The sequence below is a fragment of the Mizuhopecten yessoensis genome, unplaced genomic scaffold, assembly GCF_002113885.1.
Source record: "Mizuhopecten yessoensis strain PY_sf001 unplaced genomic scaffold, ASM211388v2 scaffold10311, whole genome shotgun sequence".
Taxonomy (NCBI): Eukaryota; Metazoa; Mollusca; class Bivalvia; order Pectinida; family Pectinidae; genus Mizuhopecten; species Mizuhopecten yessoensis.
Genome location: NW_018408483.1, coordinates 564,022 through 585,944, shown reverse-complemented (window position 1 = coordinate 585,944; position 21,923 = coordinate 564,022). Strand labels below are relative to the sequence as shown.

The following is a 21,923-nucleotide window of genomic DNA, read 5'->3' as shown; positions in this document are numbered from 1 at the left end:
AATGTTCATTCCCGGGTCTTGGATGAAAACTGTATTCTGCCCGTGTCCCCGGGGAAAGTCGTCACCGTTCATGGGTCTTGGATGGAAGACTGTGTTCTGCCCGTGTCCCCGGAGATATTTGTCACGGAAACAGTGACGGAGATCGAAGTCTGTAAGGTATCCCCGGGGTGCTACGGAAACTGTGATCACGGAAACTGTGATCAGAGACCGCAGGCCTGGCTCCCTCGGGTCGACGCATCGTAGCGGGGACCCTAATACGACCTGACAGGACTGAGGTGTTCGGGGCCGATTGAATATTAGCAAAACGTAGTCTGTGTACGAAATACGATGGTATTCAATTCGTATGCCGACCTTTTTGAGCTCTAAAATACTGCCAATTATGTTAGCATAAAACTATATACATTTACGTACATGTATGAGTTACATGCAGGAACATTTGCGTCGCAAACACTACAAAGAAACGTATATAATAACACAAAGAGATAAGAGGTATCAGACGCGAATCCAGACCCACCAATTGTTGGTGACCGGCTATATAATAGATAAAACATTAAGTCGTAATCTGTAACACAACTATCTAGTTTTGGTTGATCGTTTTATATTAAATAATACCTTTTTAAAAAATGATGAGAAAAAGAAGACTCTGGATGACAATTGAGTTGTTCTTCATATCTGTATACGTTAAGGTAATCAAGCTGGGTGAAAACCAGAAATACTTACCGAAAAAGTCGGCTGTCTCTTTGAACAATTAGTAAGTGGTGCTTTCAATATTTTACATTGTCATTGGGTAGTATAGGAGTCCTAACCAGTCTCAACCGAAAACATCTCGTGCATTTTTTGGAAACCGGACGAGAGGTTCCGATTTCTATCAGACTCATTTGTGATCACACAGTACCGGTCAAGATGTACACAAATGTCACAATGCTGATTAATATGTCCAGAAATCGACATCATTGTCAACACAAACGGTGACCTAAGCGCGTTGGACGATCGATGCATGTACATCCTACGATAATGAAGGGAGCCTTTTTCAGCTCCTTACGACAAACAAGCGTTAAAATCAATTGGCAGAACATAAAAAGTAACAGCGTTAACGTTGTTGCGTTATGTGATAGGTTTTTTTAACTATAAATCATGTTTTTGTTTCACATAGGTTGTCTGTGTTACGGGGTGTGCGTGTAAATGCGTAGCAATGCGTTCTTACTATCTAATGTACTTTTAAAATTGGCCCTTATACGTCACCATTGTATGAGACATTTTAGACAAAAAATGCGTAAAGAGAGACATCAGAATAGCCGGTGAATGAGCAAAAAGTTTCTTACTGCTGCGACGTCGTGGACACTCGCTTTATTGTTTGATGACGAAGTCGCCGTGTAATTACCATTAATATATGCCTGAAAGAATAGCAGTGAGGATTGATGGTGTGAAAAATGTCGGTACACTACAAAAGAATATTAGTAAGATCTTTATTTTTAACAGCTCGAGGAATTGACAACTACGCGTTTCTGTTTTGATGTGTTCCATAACTCTTTTGAGTTTTAATCTATTTGTCGGTGTAAATCATTCCGTGATGTTATGACCGTGTAACATAAGAAACAACATGAATATGTATATGACGGTTGAGTACCACGAGACCGTCTATAGATACGAACACCCCGCATAATCTTCCTCCAGTCCTATTACCACGTTAAATCCTTAATAACAACTGGATGGCGTTCTACGATAACGCTTCACCACAAACACTCTTGTTCCGAAAATTTGATGCTAGTTTCGTGATCTGACTAGATTACAATTGCAGTTTACTAGGAGAAAATAATTACGAAATGTTCTTCTATATATAGTATGCAGCTTGCTCTCGACTGCTGAGGGAATTCTCAGAGTGATGAAATCGCCTTCCAATCTCCAACGTAGCGTTTTATACCAGTCAATTTCTTGTTCTATTGATATGAGAGCGGATACATCAACAACGACACCATTTCTCGGGTGTATAGCAATGGATGCTTTTTCATCAAAGCGCATCGGATCTAATTTAAATTGTTTTAGATATTCAGCGAATTAAAAATAAAATTAACAAATACAAATCTTACAACGCTCTGATGTATCATAATTGTCACAAAGTCATCCTGTATGTCGTGTCATTATAACGTCACAAAGTCATCCTGTATGTCGTGTCATTATAACGTCGCAAAGTCATCCTGTACGTCGTGTCATTATAACGTCACAAAGTCATCCTGTATGTCGTGTCATTATAACGTCACAAAGTCATCCTGTATGTCGTGTCATTATAACGTCGCAAAGTAATCCTGTACGACGCGATATTATAACGTCACAAAGTAGTCCTGTACGTCTCGACATGATAACGTCCCAAAGTAGTCCTGTACGTTGCGACATTATAACGTCACAAAGTAGTCCTGTACGTCGCGACATTATAACGTCACAAAGAAGTCCTGTACGTCGCGAAATTATAACGTCACACAGTATTCCTGTACGTCGTGACATTATAACGTCACAAAGTAGTCCTGTACGCCGTGACATTATAACGTCACAAAGTAGTCATGTACGTCGCGAAATTATAACGTCACAAAGTATTCCTGTACGTCGTGACATTATAACGACACAAAGTAGTCCTGTACGTCGCGACATTATAACGTCACAAAGTAGTCCTGTACGTCGCGACATTATATGGTCAAGACGTCGTTCTGTACGTCGCGACATTATATCGTCAAGACGTCGTTCTGTACGTCGCGACATTATATCGTCAAGACGTCGTTCTGTACCGCGGCGACATTAAAACGTACTGTAGTCATCCCGACGGCAGCAACATTTTAAAGTCACAAAGTCGTCCTGTACGACGGAAACATTTAAAGTCACAAAGTCGTCCTGTACGACGGCAAAATTAGAACGTCACAAAGTTTTGTTGCACAACGGCAACATTAGAACGTCACAAAGAGACCATGTACGTCGCGATATTATTACGCCATATTGTAATTCTGTACGACTTCGACACGGCGAAAAGTCTGAAAATGATGTGAAAACGTGGTTTTGGAATCACTTGTTTGTACGGTGGCGAGAATGTCAGCTTATACTGTACATATACAAAAGCGAGCGTATTACGTATGGCTCTTCCATGTCCAGGATGGGGGATGGGGAGGCTGGCTGGGGAGAGGGAATGTATGATAACGGCATTCCACCGTTAGAGCTTTTTTTTTTATTAATTTTGGAAATAGTAATCCCGATAGTTGGATTGTTCTAGCACACTCTCTCATTCATCACTGTTGTGAGAATTAAGAACAATAAGAGGCATTTTGCTTGACTACAGTTTTTAATATTTTGTCTTTTCCCCTGAACTTTTCGGACAAAAACAAATCGGTCACGAAATTTACCATACGCTTTTTCTTCAAATGCAGCTTTTGCAGAAATTCCTATCTTTCTTCTTTTATTGTAGTTTTTTATTTCATCACGTCGACCGCATAGAAATTTTCCAGATTTCGTAACGACAAACAATTTGCTGTCTATCTGTGACATCACGCACATGAAATAAACGTTCCACACTGTACTTTTACAAACAGGAATGAGTGGAACGAAGTCAGTCTGCACAAACGTGAAAAATATATTTGCAGCGTATTACTTTCAGCCTGTACGAATTTGATATTGTAATCAAGAGGTCACGAAATCGGACTGTTTCACGGCTAGAATATCTTATCATCATAAAGTCAGTCTATACGACGGCGAGGTTATATCAACGTCAGGAAACATGTTACACGACGCCACGGTATTTGGTGTTCCCTTCACTATTCACAAATCGTACTACACCTACTGTGACCAACTCTACTTCGGAAGTACATCTCTGCTCCTTCTCATACAGATCATTTCTGCTAATCTATTTATTGTCCTGTTACCGTGTGTCTCAACAAATGACATTAACACTAGTCGAGACCTCTTAGGTGTTATGTGTGTGATACAGTGGGAATAATATGTGTTTTACGGAAATAAGCTATAACCCGGCTCCCCGGTCGAGCAAATACAGCGCATTGAATTACCGCTTTAATATCGATCCTCCAATATCAGGTCACAAACATTCCTATACATGTCTACGTAATTGCTGATAATTACAAAATTGAACTGACACCTGGTTAAACTACCTTTGTCAGCAAGCATTTACCGTAATGTTGTTTGCCGGATCTGTCCTATGGGTGTTAGCGGTGCGCCTGACACTAGACTGGTGTATCATAAGTAATTACGTTACTAAACATTGTCAGGAGAGTCACCTCTTAACACTTAATTCGATTCCGCTGCACAACGCCGAAACAACAATCATAAATGTGTCATGATTATTGAGTTATAAGTTGAAGGATACCGGTCAGAGTAACCGGATAATTCCAGTATGCCTGTGTTACAGGATAATTACGGTATTACCTATTACCTACAGCCTTCCCCGCCGACGTCGCCAGACGACCGGAAGTGACTTTTGTAACCCCCATTGACCTGGCGCCACCGTTCCGGTGAATTTGTAACTTGTCACGTTTGCTGTAGAAGCATTTATGATGTTGTATGCAGTTTCTAGAAATCCCACCACTACATTTATCAGTATGATTCAACCTTGACTTTGCCCAATGTGCCACGCATGGGGCTAATCTCAAACGACGGCTGGAGGCTAAAACAGTGCTATAGTTTTCAAGCTCGGTGCTGTTGCGTTTAATCTTTGCGCTTGGGCTCTGAAGTAAGAGCTTCAACAGAAACATAATGATAGCCATATTGTACACTATTACTGTCACATTGCCCTAGCACTCGTAATTTCGAAGTAGATTTTTTACGAGTCTCGGACACCATGGCTGTGTCAGATCATCGCTGTGATTATATAACGATGTGTAGTAGATATTGTTCTGATTCCATTTAGCGTATAAATTCAGTAATAATGTATTACATTTTCTAATAGTATCTACACGAGTAACACACACACCACCGAGATATGTGCTGTATAGAATGGGGATGATTACAAACACATGGGTACATTCATTACCATGACAAGTTCAGACGATATAATGCACTAAAGTCGTTTTAAATTCCCCAATAAATGTGTTCCTTTATTGACATTATTCTTTGTCATTCGTACCCTTTAATTTACATTTGCATAAAGAAATATAATCTAAATCGAAAAGTAAAATTGCAACATATTGAAATTGTTAATAGTTACCGAAATACATATTTCATTTATTTGTAGACTTCACTGAATGAAATTGAACCAGCAGTCTTTATTGGCACGTGACGTCTACTTTGTTGTGACGTCGACGTCATTGTAGATTAGTATTCTGTCTTTTCGTATTGCAGAGTAATCTGCTCTTGTGAGCAGGTATTGATTGTTACGTCATTTGTTTGTGAGAGTAAAGTCGTCATTTTTTTAGAAAACGACGTAATTTTCCCCCACAAACCAATGACGTAACAATTAATACCTGCTCACAAGAGAAGATAACTCTGCAATCCGCAAAAACGGAATAACAGACACAGTAAATATTCTGTTACTTATCATGACTTGCTGCAATTTGCATTTCAGTGTTTCAACAGTGACTTCATAATAAGAACCAAAGAAGTGCCGTCAAAACTACGTCTAAGGTCTTTGACCCGGAGACAATGGCAGTCAAATTCAGTGAGACTATATAAAATACCAATACCAATATGTCAATACAGCACATCCGATACGGCACTGAAATACCCGACGACATTCTAATTTGGATTTAAACTGTGATTCTTTTATGATTCTGTGTGGGCTTGTAATGACATTGAAAATCTTAATATCCTTATCGTGTTTATGAATATTGGTAATGAAAATTAGTGTTATACTAATAAATCAGTTTTCATTTTATAAGATATTTAGCAAACATGTTTTGCTTTTTCCATTTAAGCTCAGCAAAGGTTCCGTCAAACCCAAACTTTTCGATTCGTTTTATCCATCAGTTTTTACAAATGTAGAATTTGTATGTAGTGTGCAATTTTCTGACCTATAAGTCAATCGTTGACCCCCTTCAATAGCCCTCTCTATTATCTACATTATTTGCACGTGCGAGGTCAAGTGCGCCTACTGTCCTATACTCAAAACATGTATTATATACGGCAATGGTTTCCCACATAAATAGGAGACACAGTAGTGGATGCCAGAGATGATATAACTTATTTGTGTGAGTTCATGATGCCTTCCCTCTTCCTTTGGTGTGTTCTTGGTTGCCTTTGTTATCTGTTCGTATAGTTTTGGGTTCCATTTCGTTCTTGGGTCGTACTGCTATAGTTTGGCTTTAACATTTTATTAAAGGCATATCAATTGTAACAATCCAAAGTCCGACGGACATGTAGCTCCAGTGGTCACTGCGCATGCCTTGATAAAATGTTATATATCCTTCCCCGATCTCAAATATGCCATGTCCTCATAGTTCCGCTGACCGTCGAATCTGTAACAGGAAATTGTGAAGAAATTGGAAGTCTCCGCTTTAATTACATTGAGATTGGATTTTGCTCAGCTCAACGCTGTGGATCGCCCACAAATGTCGTATACTAGGGCCACATAATTACCCTGCGATATTCAAAACAACCGGAAAATCCGGAATTTCTAATAACATACAAGCGTACAGCTCCAATATATGAAAATCAGACCAGACATGTCCCTTTATTCATGATATACGACACGAGATTGTAAATAGATGTGATATTCAGAGAGCATTCGTTTAAAACTGTAATCATACATTACCGTCGCTTATCGTTACCTAACTAATTATTATACTGAAAAAAAAAAACATAAAACGTTTTACATACTGTACAAGGTTACAGCATTAGTAATGTAGTACGTTAGTTTTCTTTGCTCACGGTATACTAGAAAAGGATAAGATTGTTTAATTAGTAACCTACTTTAAGGTCAATTGTATGCAATGACATAATATTGTTTTATTTCTTCTCCTTCCTTTTCTTTCCAAGTCCCCTTCTTTCTTCATTCCCTTCCGTCCCATGTCATCAGTTATAAATGGCGATATTTTGAGCCCAATTTCTTGTTCTGATTGTAAATTAATAAGAAAGACTTATTCTGTAAATAATTTTGAAAAACTTTGAGAGATTTAACGCAAAAAACTATTTTCAATGTTTATATTTGACGTTGTTGTTGTTTGACATGATTTCAGTGAGTTATAAGAATGTTGGTTTAAGCACAGAATCCATGCTTGAGCACACGAACGGTTTCATGAATACGGACCCAGGTTATTTTGGGTGTTAAGAAGAGTTCCGATGCTGTAAACGGTTCTCTCAGCAGTTACGCTTTGTGGGTCATATGATATTAGGAATACGTGCATTATTATAGTAAACGATTCCTTTGCCAACAACACTCTAAAAAAGTTACGAAAATTTAAGTTCTGACATATTACACTTGAAAAGAAGCGCATGTTTGCAGATCCAAACCAATTTTCTTGCATTTTTTTTGTCCCTGGAACGACATTTCGATTTTACACAGATCTCAATACCCTTCGTTTAGTGTGGAGATCCTGTATATTGCTATAGGTACGTATAGTGATCTGTATATTTCTATAGATGCGTGGTGACCTATACTGGACCTTGTTCTAACATTTCCTGACTGATGAACAGATGCGTCTATCTGAGGTACACGAAGCTGTCGAGGTCAGTAGAGCAGTGCCACGTGGTAATCACGTAAATGTTTGAAACCCGGCTAACAAGCGGCACTGTCAATGACAGGCACCAATAGTTAGCTATAAAAACTACGACACCCAGCGTGTGTAGCCAACACAAAAAACGTTGCTTTACTTATGTATGTAATGTTTCGTTTGTAGCCTATAAAATCATTCCCTTCATGAATATGTCTAATTGACTAGAGTCCTTGTTTTTACTGTTAAGTAGTGTACATGTACAATGATCCAAGCGCCATTGCATCAGTTATAAATGTTTATACCTAGAGTGACAGGAAAGCATATTAATGTGCATGTTCCTTACACTATACATAAAACAGACACTCTACATGTGTGGCTGTTATCTCTTTCTTTACATGTGTCTGTAATCTCTTTTGCATAAAATATTCTGTATTATCCTGATACTTGAAGATAAAATATCCATGAAACAATTTTTGCTAAATATTGGCAGACAGTATTCAGTTGTTTCATGCCTTATCAGTCAACAGTCAAAACTATTTTCCCGAGGAGTTGGGACCCACCAGATGAACTGTTTCCCTCGGCCTGCGGCCTCAGGAAACAGATCATTTGGTGGGTCCCAACTCCGAGGGAAAATGGTTTTGATTGTTCATTGATAAGGCATGAAACAACTGTTTTGTTACTTGAACAATGAAAAACAAAAAGTTCCATGTCGAATGTGATGTTTAGATCTACCGACAGACGACCGTCAACAATCCAGTACCAAAAACGCTTGATCTTCGGGGTGCTTGTAACTATAGTTGCATTCGATTACCTAACACGTGACCAGTCAACAGTTTCACGTGACCAGTCAACAGTTTTACGGTGACCAGTCAACAGTTTCACGGTAGCACACATTAGCTATAGTTCGTTTGGTGAATTGTCTGGGAAACAGTCGAAATTGATTAATATGCATGTATATAGCGAGTCAGGTAACAATGTGGTATATTCGCATGAGTTAGGTATAACGAAGGACGCACCGATGGGACTTTAAATGTAGAAGATGGGTCTGCTTCGTAATTACGCCGCGTAGTCTTACCGGGGAGTCCCCTTGTTACCTACCAAATCATCTACCAGACAACGCAGTCTCGTTCTGGTTACATAAATTGACAAAATCACGCAATGGCAATCTTACTTCACCATTTTGGTTCGGGATTGGTTTGTGCGTTATGGAATCTTTGTAGTTGTGTGTTTCAATAATGACAATCCAGATGCCATTCACCTGGCAAGAACTGGTCACTGTACCCGAGGGGCCCATTGCTGAACCCACCTGGCCTGAACTGATCACTGTACCCGAGGGGACAATTGCTGAGCCAACCTGGCCTGAACTGGTAACCGTACCCGAGGGGCCCATTGCTGAGATGGGTCGATTTACCGTGCTTTCACTTTAGACGCCTACTAGGATTCTTCCAAGGAAAAAAATAATCTTATATTTCAATTTTCAAAATAGAAATTGTCGTAAGGCGCTATCGCTTAAAGTAGTTAGAGTTTTGCATATTATATAAATATGACATTCATTAGCAGGTGACAGTGAATATTGTCAAACCGAGAAAACCATTGTCACCCGAGGCGAAGCCGAGGGTGACAATGGGTTTTTGAGGGTTGACAAAATTCACTGTCACCTGCTAATGAATGTCATATCTATTTTGTTACACCAAAGGTCTGGGAGGAAAGAATCCATATGTAGCTCAGAAATGGCAGCAAACCTCGATAACGACATCTTGTTTGTTGATAGTCTGCTGTTTGCAATCGCTATTGCACCGGCGCTTGATAAAATTGGCTGTTGCCGTCAAACGTTCTTGTGACCATCACGGTGGGGAAACGAAGCGGTGAAAAATGGCCACTGTGGAGAACCCGGAACGCACATTTTTTGCGCATGTGATATTTTTTTCCCAATTAATCAAACAACTAGAAATTCACTTGAGGTGTAACAAAGATTATTATTGTATGGCAGACAACATATTAATGTATGACAGACTACAAATCAGCATACCGCATTTAATCATCGAGATGAATGTCTGTGCTTGTTTGCGCTGCTGATATTCCTTATTTGGAGTATTTACTATCTTTAGAATCATTTTTTTTGTATCAAGACTTCATGGGATATGGGTTTTAGAAAAGGTTGACTGGTCTACTTTGTTGAGCCGTCATACCACTGCCTAGATCAAACGCTAAAACAATGCCTTGGGCTATCTAGTTACACGTACCTAATCGCATATGGCACTGCGAATAAATAATTAAGAACCCAAGAGAACGTCAATTCTTTAGTAGGCTTTAAATGGTCCTTTAGGGAGAACAAATCACTCAGTTTTGCAATAGTCCGCAGCACAAAAGCCAGCGAACCATAAACGTAGCACATCAAAACTCACTCATCAGCAGTGCTAAATTTTGAATGGCGTGTTGCAATATTAATTCCACACAGAGGCCGTTAATAGTGGTGATATATGCTGAGCGTGGCGCGGACTAATTCGCTCTGACAGTCACGTGACAGTGATGGACAACACACTGGTGGACGCTGGTTAAAACGTGTGGACACACATTGACACACAATACGTCATATTCGCCACAGGATCCCATGTCATGTAAAATTGTACCCCTTTACTACAGTAATGGAAGATAAACACCGACATTAATCAAGAGCAGGTTTAAATAATTAACTCGGCCTAACAATATCCGTGTTTTGCGTGACGGAGCGATAACTTGGGGTGTAATTGATATACGTATAAACTGTCACTGATGATTTAAGAGCGTTCCATAGCTATAAAGATCTGTGTTACCTTCCTCCTATACAATGGTTCAAAAGAGATTTGTCTCGACATAACGGTTTGATTTATCTGTCCGGTTCAAACATATTTTATTGGTTGAATAATACAGCCTTTAAAAGTCCTCCCCATAAAACAACAACACATATATGTACATTTGTTTTATTACAATATTCTTTGACCAGGTAACTATTTTGTTTAACTGATAGAGGAGGAGACTGGACGGTAGGGAGGTGTACAGTATTGTAGAGTTGGGGTAGGCGATGGTGACTGGACGATAGGGAGGTGTAAAGTAGGGTAGAGTTGGGGTATGGGATGTTGACTGGACGAAAGGGAGGTGTACAGTAGGGTAGAGTTGGGGTAGGGGATGGTAACTGGACGATAGGGAGGTGTACAGTAGGGTAGAGTTGAGGTATGGGATGGTGACTGGACAATAGAGAGGTGTAAAGTAGAGTAGAGTTGGGGTAGGCGATGGTAACTGGACGATAGGGAGGTGTAAAGTGGAGTAGAGTTGGGGTAGGGGATGGTAACTGGACGATAGGGAGGTGTACAGTAGGGTAGAGTTGAGGAATGGGATGGTAACTGGACGATAGAGAGGTGTAAAGTAGAGTAGAGTTGGGGTAGGCGATGGTAACTGGACGATAGGGGGGTGTAAAGTAGAGTAGAGTTGGGGTAGGGGATGGTAACTGGACGATATGGAGGTGTACAGTAGGGTAGAGTTGAGGTATGGGATGGTAACTGGACGATAGAGAGGTGTAAAGTAGGGTAGAGTTGTGGTAGGGGATGGTAACTGGACGGTAGGGAGGTGTAAAGAAGAGTAGAGTTGTGGTAGGCGATGGTGACTGGACGATAGGGAGGTGTACAGTAGGGTAGAGTTGAGGTATGGGATGGTAACTGGACGATAGAGAAGTGTTAAGTAGAGAAGAGTTTGGGTAGTGGATGGTGACTGGACGGTAGTGAGGTGTAAAGAAGAGTAGAGTTGTGGTAGGCGATGGTGACTGGACGATAGGGAGGTGTACAGTAGGGTAGAGTGGGGGAAGGGATGGTGACTGGACAATATGGAGGTGTAAAGTAGGGTAGATTTGTGGTGGAGGATGGTGACTGGACGATAGGATGGTGTACAGTAGGGTAGAGTTGGGGTAGGGGATGGTGACTGGACGATAGGGCGGTGTACAGTAGGGTAGAATTGAGGTATGGGATGGTAACTGGACGATAGGGAGGTGTAAAGTAGAGTAGAGTTGAGGTATGGGTTGGTAACTGGACGATAGAGAGGTGTAAAGCAGAGTAGAGTTCACTGTTGGAGTAGGCGATGGTGACTGGACGGTAGGGAGGTGTAAAGTAGGGTAGCGTTGAGGTATGGGATGGTAACTGGACGATAGGGAGGTGTAAAGTAGAGTAGAGTTGGGGTAGGGGGTGGTGACTGGACGATAGAGAAGTGTTAAGTGAAGTAAAGTTGTGGTAGGCGATGTTAACCGGACGGTAGGGAGGTGTAATGTAGGGTAGAGATGGGGTATGGGATGGTAAATATAACTGGACGATAGGGAGGTGTACAGTAGAGTAGAGTTGGGGTAGGCGATGTTGACTGGACGATAGGGAGGTGTACAATAGGGAAGAGTTGGGATAGGGGATGGTGACTGGACGATAGAGAAGTGTTAAGTAGAGTAGAGTTGAGGTAGGGAATGGTACATGTAACTGGACGATAGGGAGGTGTAAAGTAGAGTAGAGTTTGGGTAGGCGATGGTGACTGGACGGTAGGGAGGTGTAAAGTAGGATAGAGTTGGAGTATGGGATGGTAAATATAACTGGACGATAGGGAGGTGTACAGTAGAGTAGAGTTGGGGTTGACTGGACGATAGGGAGGTGTACGGTAGGGTAGAGTTGGGGTTGACTGGACGATAGGGAGGTGTACAGTAGAGTAGAGTTGGGGTTGACTGGACGATAGGGAGGTGTACAGTAGGGTAGAGTTGGGGAAGGGGATGGTGACTGGACGATAGAGAAGTGTTAAGTGAAGTAGAGTTGTGGTAGGCGATGTTGACCGGACGATAGGGAGGTGTACAGTAGAGTAGAGTTGGGGAAGGGGATGGTGACTGGAAGATAGAGAAGTGTTAAGTGAAGTAGAGTTGTGGGAGGCGATGTTGACCGGACGATAGGGAGGTGTAAAGTAGGGTAGAGTTGTGGTAGGGGATGGTGACTGGACGGTAGGGAGGTGTAAAGTAGGGTAAAGTTGGGGTAGGCGATGGTGACTGGACGGTAGGGAGGTGTAATACAGAGTAGAGTTGGGGTAGGGGATGGTGACTGGACGGTAGGGAGGTGTAATACACAGTAGAGTTGGGGTAGGGGATGGTGACTAAGTAAAGTTGTGGTAGGCGATGTTAACCGGACGGTAGGGAGGTGTAATTTAGGGTAGAGTTGGGGTATGGGATGGTAAATATAAGGGATGGTAACTGGACGATAGGGAGGTGTACAGGAGGGTAGAGTTGGGGTAGGGGATGGTAACTGGACGATAGGGAGGGGTAAAGTAGGGTAGAGTTGTGGTAGGGGGTGGTGACTGGACGGGAGGGAGGGGTAAAGTAGGGAAAAGTTGTGATAGGGGATGGTGACTGGACGGTAGGGAGGTGTAAAGTAGGGAAAAGTTGTGGTAGGGGATGGTGACTGGACGGTAGGGAGTAGGGAGGTGTAAAGTAGGGAAAAGTTGTGATAGGGGATGGTGACTGGACGGTAGGGAGGTGTAAAGTAGAGTAGAGTTGAAGTAGAGGATGGTGACTGGACGGTAGGGAGGTGTAAAGTAGGGAAGAGTTGAGGTCGGGGATGGTAAAGGTTCGTCAGTGTCACCTAGTTGCCTTGATATTCCATATGATACAGTAAATGTTAAGTTTAAGCCTATATCAATATAAGTATATCACTTATAAGTATACAATCATGTAAATATGACTATAATGTCAGAAACGTACTAATCATAACTACGACATACACCCATCAACAATTACAATCGATAGATCTGTCTCGACATAACGGTATTTATGATTTATCCGATTTGGTCACTTCGATTAGTTCACATATATCGCATAGTTATTTACACCGATGTCTGTTCACTTTATGTAAAGGTTTAGGGGAGCAAAAACCTTAATAATTACATTAGAACGAAGATAATAAGAGTTTTTACAAAATGATTGAAAAAAATGAGAAGGAAACCGAAAGTGGTAAAATTAACGTCTCGTTCATGTCGTCGGAATTTTACTGTTAACGGTAAGAAGCGTGTTTCAATTATGGATGTTTGACAGCTGATAAACTGTCACAACATATTTATTTTTTTACTACAGTACCGTTATACATGTCCACTTCAAAACGCGAATTACTCAAACTGAAAAAAAAATAACGCAAACTCGTAGAAAGACAACAAACATGTATCACAAAATCATGAACTCGGAATGTTTTTGTTCAAATTATTTCAAAATAAACACAATTTAGAAAACATTGGCTAAGCTTCGACTGATTGTCTAAGTAGGTTTGAAAAAAAAGGATGAAATAACGAAAAAATGCATTTGTGCTACACGACATAAAACGAACGCCTCAAACCATTTCATTATTTAACGCCGTACTACTTTGTATGCTATGCAGTGTCCGTAATTTCACTAATTGAAGGCAACCTAATTTGTATGCTGTGTATTGTCTGCAATTTCTTCGAAAAAAATACTATTGCCCTTTTCCTTTGTAAATTTCTACAGATGAAGAGGAGGGGAGATAACTCTATCTACTGATAATACTGCTATAAAATTGTCTAGGGAATTCCTATCGACGTTAAGCTCGTCTCATTGCGATGACTTAGGCGATACCGCCATGTCTGTCTAGTCCACAGCCAGGCCCATAGCGGTATCGTGTCCACTACACTCTTTGATAGCGTAATTCCTCTGACACGAGCGACCTTCGAATTCATTCGATTTTCGCAGTATTAACAGAAGGACATCCTAATATTGGCTTCAGCGCGACGCTAAATGGATTAAGCTCAAATAAGAATAAGGTTATCGAAATAACACTGTACTAATTTTTTTATGTAAACGTTCAAAGAGTATCGCATTGTCTGTAATTAGATCCGTGGGCTTGTTTACACCGCAAATCAGTCGCCCGGGAGCAAATCGGGTAGGCTAACTAATCATATATCGCAGTGCTGAGGCCGGAATCTGCATACCAGCTCCGGATCCTTGCCGACCTGCTTTACAACGCATTGACTGATAATTCCAAGTGGCTTAGCATTGATTGAAATGTCTAACGAATTATTCGTGTGATCAGGTGTTAATTACACACATCTGAATACATGTACAAACTTTATCTTTTAAGGCATGGCTCTGTGTCTCGAATTGTTAACTTCAGATACAATATGTGCTCGAGTTTCCTCCGCACCGTTGTCTCCATGTCTGTAGAACCGCTCCCTGTGTAGATGAACTCGCGTTAGGGAGGGTCTGTTTTCCATGTAATAATTTTATAAATGTTCTTAGAAGTATTTAAAATCGTCCGAATCCACAATTTTTCCTGTGCGATTGATTCATTTCAGCTTTTTTTAAATTATTTTAATTAAACAAAAGAAATACTTAACTATTTTATTTGTTAAAAGGAACGTTTAAATTAATTTGCGTCTATTTCAGTCGACGAACAAAACATTTAGCAGTGAAATTGTGTGTGGTGCCTAGGACATTCCTCATCAGACAGCGCTTTTGTCGATGGTTTTGATTTCTCTATATTGCGCGAGTCGTAAATTACAGATAAGGAGCGGTAATATTTGGTATGATTATTACAAATAGCGTATCTAGTGCCTCCAAATTGGAATTCATCACATCAGTGGATATTTAAAATGAGGAAATAAAATTGGAAATAACGTTACCGGAGATGAATAATGAGGAAATGTATGTTTTGCAGTTCCAATCTGTAACACTTTGATCGAACCGTTTGTAGGTTTATTGCCTCGCGTGCTACAAATTGAAATATTCAAACAGTTGTCGTGAAATTATCATTTTATCACGCCAATAAAACTTTCATTTGAGTATCAAAGCGAGATCGGTATCCTCCCCTTCTTCACGGGAAGTCTAGTCATGTATAACAAGCTCATGACCTTGGGATGTGCTCTAGGCAGTGTGTTACGGGTGGGTAACTAACAAGCTCAAGCAGGACCGTGGGATGTGCTCTAGGCAGTATGTACGGATGGGTAACGGGTATACCCTTTAACGTCTAGTATAAACATTATAGTATCGACAGTATTGTCACGTGTTAATACATAAACATCTCGTGTAAAAAAAATACAGTATCGACAATATCGTCACGTGTCTTCGCATAAACATCTCGTGTAAAAAAATACAGTATCGACAATATTGTCACATGTCAAAACATACACATCATTCGTAAAAAAATATATAGTATCGACAATATTGTCACGTGTCAACACATAAACATCTTTTATAAAGTATCGACAATATTGTGAACTGTCAACACGTAGACATTAAGTATTGTAGTTTCGACAATATTGCCAATATTTTTCCAGTGACTTATCAAAATAATCAGCTCGGTAAAAGCTTGAAATGAATGTATACAAAATTTATCTTCACAAAGGTTGATTATATATTGACCAATTAAAACTGCAACAGTATGTTATGCGCTGCATTGAACGTGGTTCTTATGTTACATGTTGCCACGGATAAAGCGACGGTAAAGTCAGTTGTTGCATAGGTAGGCCTTCGGAACATACGTAAAGACATTTAAATAACCTAATTAAAATGATAACAGTTTTGTAGCAAATTATACAAATGAAGAGTGGCGTGTGAAGCTATGACGTCATAAAAATATGGCGCACAAATCGAATGCCATATAGTAACGGAAAACTCATAAATATCCTTTATACTGCAATCTCTGTGTCATTGTCACGTGTCCTCATCTTGAGATTTACATTTTGATGTATTATTGACATGGCAACAGTGTTACGTGTCGTTATGCTAGCATCTTACCAGAAGTAATTTTATATTATCGCGGTTCTTGTGATTAACTCTAAGACTACTGCACAGTGTTAATTAAAGTTTGCAGCAGATATACACGTGTTTAAATAGTTTGTGAAGTCGTTACATATTAGTGGTCACATGACAGCAGGCAATATATTTAAATTACCCCAACCTTTAGGGATGGTGTACTCGCGCAAAGCACACATTTATTTAATGAACGATAACTGCAGCTTTGTATGCATTTCTCTGTATGCAAGTAATGTGTGATTATGTTAATTTACATTTAAGAACACTTGTTTGTATGCAAGTAATGTGTGATTATGTTTATTTACATTTAAGAACACTTGTTTGTATGCAAGTAATGTGTGATTATGTTTGTATGCAAGTAATGTGTGATTATGTTTATTTACATTTAAGAACACTTGTTTGTAAGGCATTCACGCATGTTCGCGCGGATATAGCCACACACACCATGTTCGCGCGGATATAGCCACACACACCATGTTCGCGCGGATATAGCCACACACACCATGTTTGGGTTTAACAAATTTCGCTATTTTCCTAATTATTATACGACTAATTTTATTGTGTAATATGTAAATTGCAATGGCAGTTAAAACACAAGGCGCTACAGATGGACCCGTTACTTGTGTAGCGGAGTTGTAGTGGTGATATAATTGTCTTACGTGCTATCTCCCTCAGCCTTTACCATGTGTTCCATTTCAACAATATTTACGATTCCCTGTGGAACCTCTCGGACGCGTACGTCGATATGCAGCACATAGAATATGTTGGTTGTTCGTGAATTCATTCAAACTTGTCTCATTGATTCATATCTTTAATGATTATTCTATTAGATGTTCGATATTTTGAATGCTGAAACTATAAAACAATTGACGCCAACGCCGATAAGAAAATGCTAACACTGCTGGCCTAATTCACCAGCATGGCTCATGCAAAGTTAAGCCCGTCATGAAATTGCTATCAACCCCTCCAAAATGGGTTCGGTGTCGAATCTCTACGATGTTATTATTCTGTAGGATCTGTACCGATTTTTTTGTGATAGACTGCATAAGACTTCATTCCCTTGTCGCCAATCCGCGACACGTAGACACTCTGTGCCGGATCATTTTTTCCCTAGCCATTTATTAATGAAAGGCAAAATATGAAATGTCTGAAACAGAATCTGTAAGGTTAAATATTCCAGATCTGTTTAAGATAGATTTTAATGTAAATATCTCTAATAAATTAACTATGCTGTCGATCACATCAGCTCCATCGTACAAGATGTTGGCGCTGAAAACGAGGCTGCAGGGCAGTTTTGAATGGGTTGGTTTGGTTTGGTTTTATTTTGTTTAATGTCCTATATTACATATGTAACAACTAAGGTCATTTAGGACGTGCCTCCATGCCTAATATATGGGTGCTGGTGGCAGGGTTTGTGGTTGCACATGCATTTGTCTCCTTGCGATAGCGCGGATCTGCTTCCGACTGAGTGCTTCCTCACTTAAATACCATGCCGAAAACACCATGTACAGTATTCGTTTGTTTTTGTGATTTTAATGGGTTTTACAGGCGATAAAACTAGAAGAGCAGGTGACAGCTATGGTTCTATTGGTCATTGTAGTGTTTACCACGAACCCACTTCATGCCACAAGGATATGCACTTTGACTTAATCCGGTCGTTTTCCCGATCTCACCTGTTTTTCAAAATGTCAGTTGCAATATCTAAATGTCCATTTCTCTTTTAACAGTGCCACAGCATCATAATTACTCCCTAGTCAGTGGCGTATAGGCACCTTTTCTTTTGCTGCATTTCTACAGACGTTTCGGAACAATTTTGAAACGAAAATGTTCTACTAAGTACCGATAAATAGTCATATTAGTCCTAAATAAAGCCAATTTAAGTCAATAGGATGAGCGGCGAAACGTTATATGACTATTGGTTAATAGGAGTTGACGCCCTTAACAAGTACGGTGTACTTTATTTTTAAGAAGCGCGTGCGTTATACTACTGTTTGCGATACCGTTGTAGCAAAAAATACAGCCGAGTTATCAATTAATAATTAATTAGGGTAACAAACTGTAATGTCAAATGATAAAATACAAATTGTAGGCTAACGTTGAAAAACAGTCACGAACACTAAATAGAAACCGCCATAACCACACAGTGGATAAAAAAACGCACATAAAATCCTACACTTTCGTGCAAACCAAAAATCGCCACATAGAGGGCGCCAAAACTTAATAGGCCATCGTAACATAGAGGGCGCCATGCGTTTATATAAACCGCCATTTCCACACAGAGGGTGAATGGAAAGCACAATAAAAAGCTTACACTTTCATACAAACCTAAATCGCCACAAGAGGGCGCTACACCTTCATACGCCATCGCAACATAGAGGGCGCCACACGTTCGTACACACCGCCATTACCACACAGAGGGTGAATTTAAAACACAAAAAGCTTACACTTTCATACAAACCGAAATCGCCACATAGAGGGAGAAACACTTTAATACGCCATCCCAACTTAGAGGACGCCAGTCGTTCATACAAACCGCCATTACCACACAGAATGCGGTACACATTCATGCGGTGAAGTGAATGTAATCGAACTAAACATAAAGACAATGGAACACTTATAGCCATTTTGTTTATCTATTTTCGAGCTTATTACGACCAATAAGCGAACCTATAGACTATGTACTTTAGTGTTACACAGACAAGATTGATTTGATGTCCGAGATCCCCGAGATACTCCTCCAACAGACCGCAGTTGATAGCCAACAATACGACCTTCTTATTGTCAAGACAATGGATATGTCTCTCGTAAACCCGGGAAACGAAGGCGCTTTAACGATCGCGTACTTTAATCATCTTTGAAAAGCAGCAAATTGATCGTCCAATAAAATAGTGTTTAGACAATACCAACAATATAGATTCATTGTAGTTTAATGCTTAAGGTTTTGATATGCATACCACACTTTGTAATGTGGAAAATGGAGTTAGGGTAATTGAACATATGCGTGTTACTGGCTACGTTATAAAAGGGGCGTGCCACTCTGAAACACGCTGCTTATACGACCGTCCTGTCTTTAAGGACTTCACTGCTGATAGGGGCGTGTCACTCTCAAATTCACTCCCCTAACCTCATCCCACTCAATAATGACATCATACATGTACATTTATACTTCAGTGAATACCGCTATATTGGCAAAGATATCGTTTAACAATTACTAGATCAGAATAAGATACAATTCTAAATAAAACTCTAATACATTTACATACACACCATATGCACGTGTATGGTTGCGATGGACAATATATATGCCCATAGGCTGCTAGGCCGACGCACTTCTAATGTCTAAAATAGATGTAGGGGCGTCAACAAGTCACGCGTTTGCGTGTTTGTGGACACTAAAAGAAAAATCTCCCATGATTTCTAGCAGTGTAGAAGAAAATCTCAGGACGATGCTATTGTCTATTATTAAACATCTTTTTCAAACATTTTCCTTTACAATGTTTATAGTATTGTCACAATCGAAACATATCAAAATAGGATCAAGCAAACAGAACTCATTTTAAATCGCATTTACCAAATCTGGAGATTAATATCTTATTATTTATTGATATGAGAATTCCGCTCTGTTTAAAATTATTTATTGGTTACTTTATCGCAGTAGATAGCATATACTGGATGCACAAATTTTATAAGATATGTACATTGTATATATCCTAAGTTCTACGTAGCCAGTAAAACTTCATATACGACAGTTTTATCACGATATACTTCTAAAATACATCAAAATACAGTTTTGATTATTCCTTTATTTTAGTAAACTATAGTACAAACTTTGTAAGCTAAACAAGACATAGGCAAAAATTGAATCGCTGGTATTTTCATAATAATTAAAATGGAAAATAAAACTCAGCATGTCACAAGAAATCCTTTATTGATCATATTACCTAAAAAGAAGAAAAAACAAATTGGACATCTTTAAAAAGTACAAGGAGAATAAGACCAGATGTTCCGGAAGGGTTTGCGTACCGTATTTCATCGACAACCCGCCGTGTAAATCTAGGTCAAATGCAAGAAATTTCCTTGCTACGTAACAACATGGCCAACAAAATATGTACTAATGAGCTTTATCAAATCTATGACCTTCATATCGCAGATAAAATGGTAATCATAGTCTTCATTAACCAGCATTTCTCCAAACCAAGTGGTGTACGTTAATCCATCACTTGCCGCAATCTGTCATGGAAATAATGGTATCCTGAATAAACCATTCAATTTTGATTAGCTGCAACATGTATACACCGTAGATTGTCGATGAAGTGGTGTAACTATCAAGAAAGGGAAGGTTCACGATGTGAAAATTGAAGTCGTTCCGCTTATTTTACAGCTGAATTGTAAGCCATCCCTGTTGATCATGTTGGAAATAAATATCGAGGTAATCGGCTAATGTAAAAGAGTCTGTAGTGTCTTTGATTCCTATGTTCATTAGGGCATATAATAGACGTACTTAATACATCTCTTGTTATTTAACGACCGAACATCGTCAATACATCTGTCTGAAAATAAGATAACAAGAGAACGAAGGCTTTCCTTTAGTGATGAGGTATGGAAGTGTATGGAGTGGATAATATAGAGGAGATGATGTTCAGGACTGATTAAAAGATCTGTTGAGTTCTTCAATTTCACGTTCTATGTGTTGAACTTCTGGACTACGCTAACTTAATATTACTTACAATAGTACATGTGGTAAGACGTTTGGATAATGGCTTGTTTGAACGACTAGCAGAGCAACCGATGAATCGATTTTTTATAAAAAATATTTGTTGACTTTCGGAAATCAATACAAACACGGCAGGTCATTTACTAATACTAATCGGTATCCGTAAAGATTGTACACGTACTACAGACACATGATTACTAAGTTTTTCGTCTTTTGAAAAAAGTTAAATTTTACAAAATGTACAGTTAGGGTATCCTTTGTTATCAAGCAAGCTTATCTCCTACCGGCACAACTAAGGGAGACCGGGGCAAGTTCGGCCCCGGGGTTAGTCCGGTCACCCTGATAGTTTTGGCCATGAACAAACATTTACAACTTTGAGGATCTTAGTAGTAAAGTTGACTGGGCAGGACATTCACACGAAAAAAGGGCGTTTGGGATAGTGGAAAGAAAATCATGACCTCGCTTCTTGCTAGTTTTGCGAATTTTCTGTAAACCGAATCACTACTTATTAATGTCATACGTGTAACATACTGACAGCTTTCCTTGTTGGTATAAATAAAAGTCTAGCATTTACGTTTGTATTGTTGTAACATACGACTTTATTTAATATCAGTTTGGGGAAGGTTATGCCCATTATGCCGGAGCAAGTTCGGAATTTCCGAACTTACCCCAAGACAGGGCTCGTTCGATCCAATCCAATTTCTTTTCCCTTTTGTGATTATATTATGAAAGGCATTGCTTTTTCTCTTACAAATGTTGTAAATAC

General features: G+C 39.6%; 1 protein-coding gene across 3 annotated transcripts in view; it reads left to right on the top strand.

Moving 5' to 3' along the window:
* The window catches only part of LOC110460057 (lachesin-like), a 183,990-nt gene that overhangs the window by 93,398 nt on the left and 68,669 nt on the right, over window positions 1-21,923 (top strand). The gene's annotated exons all lie outside the window — the stretch shown is intronic.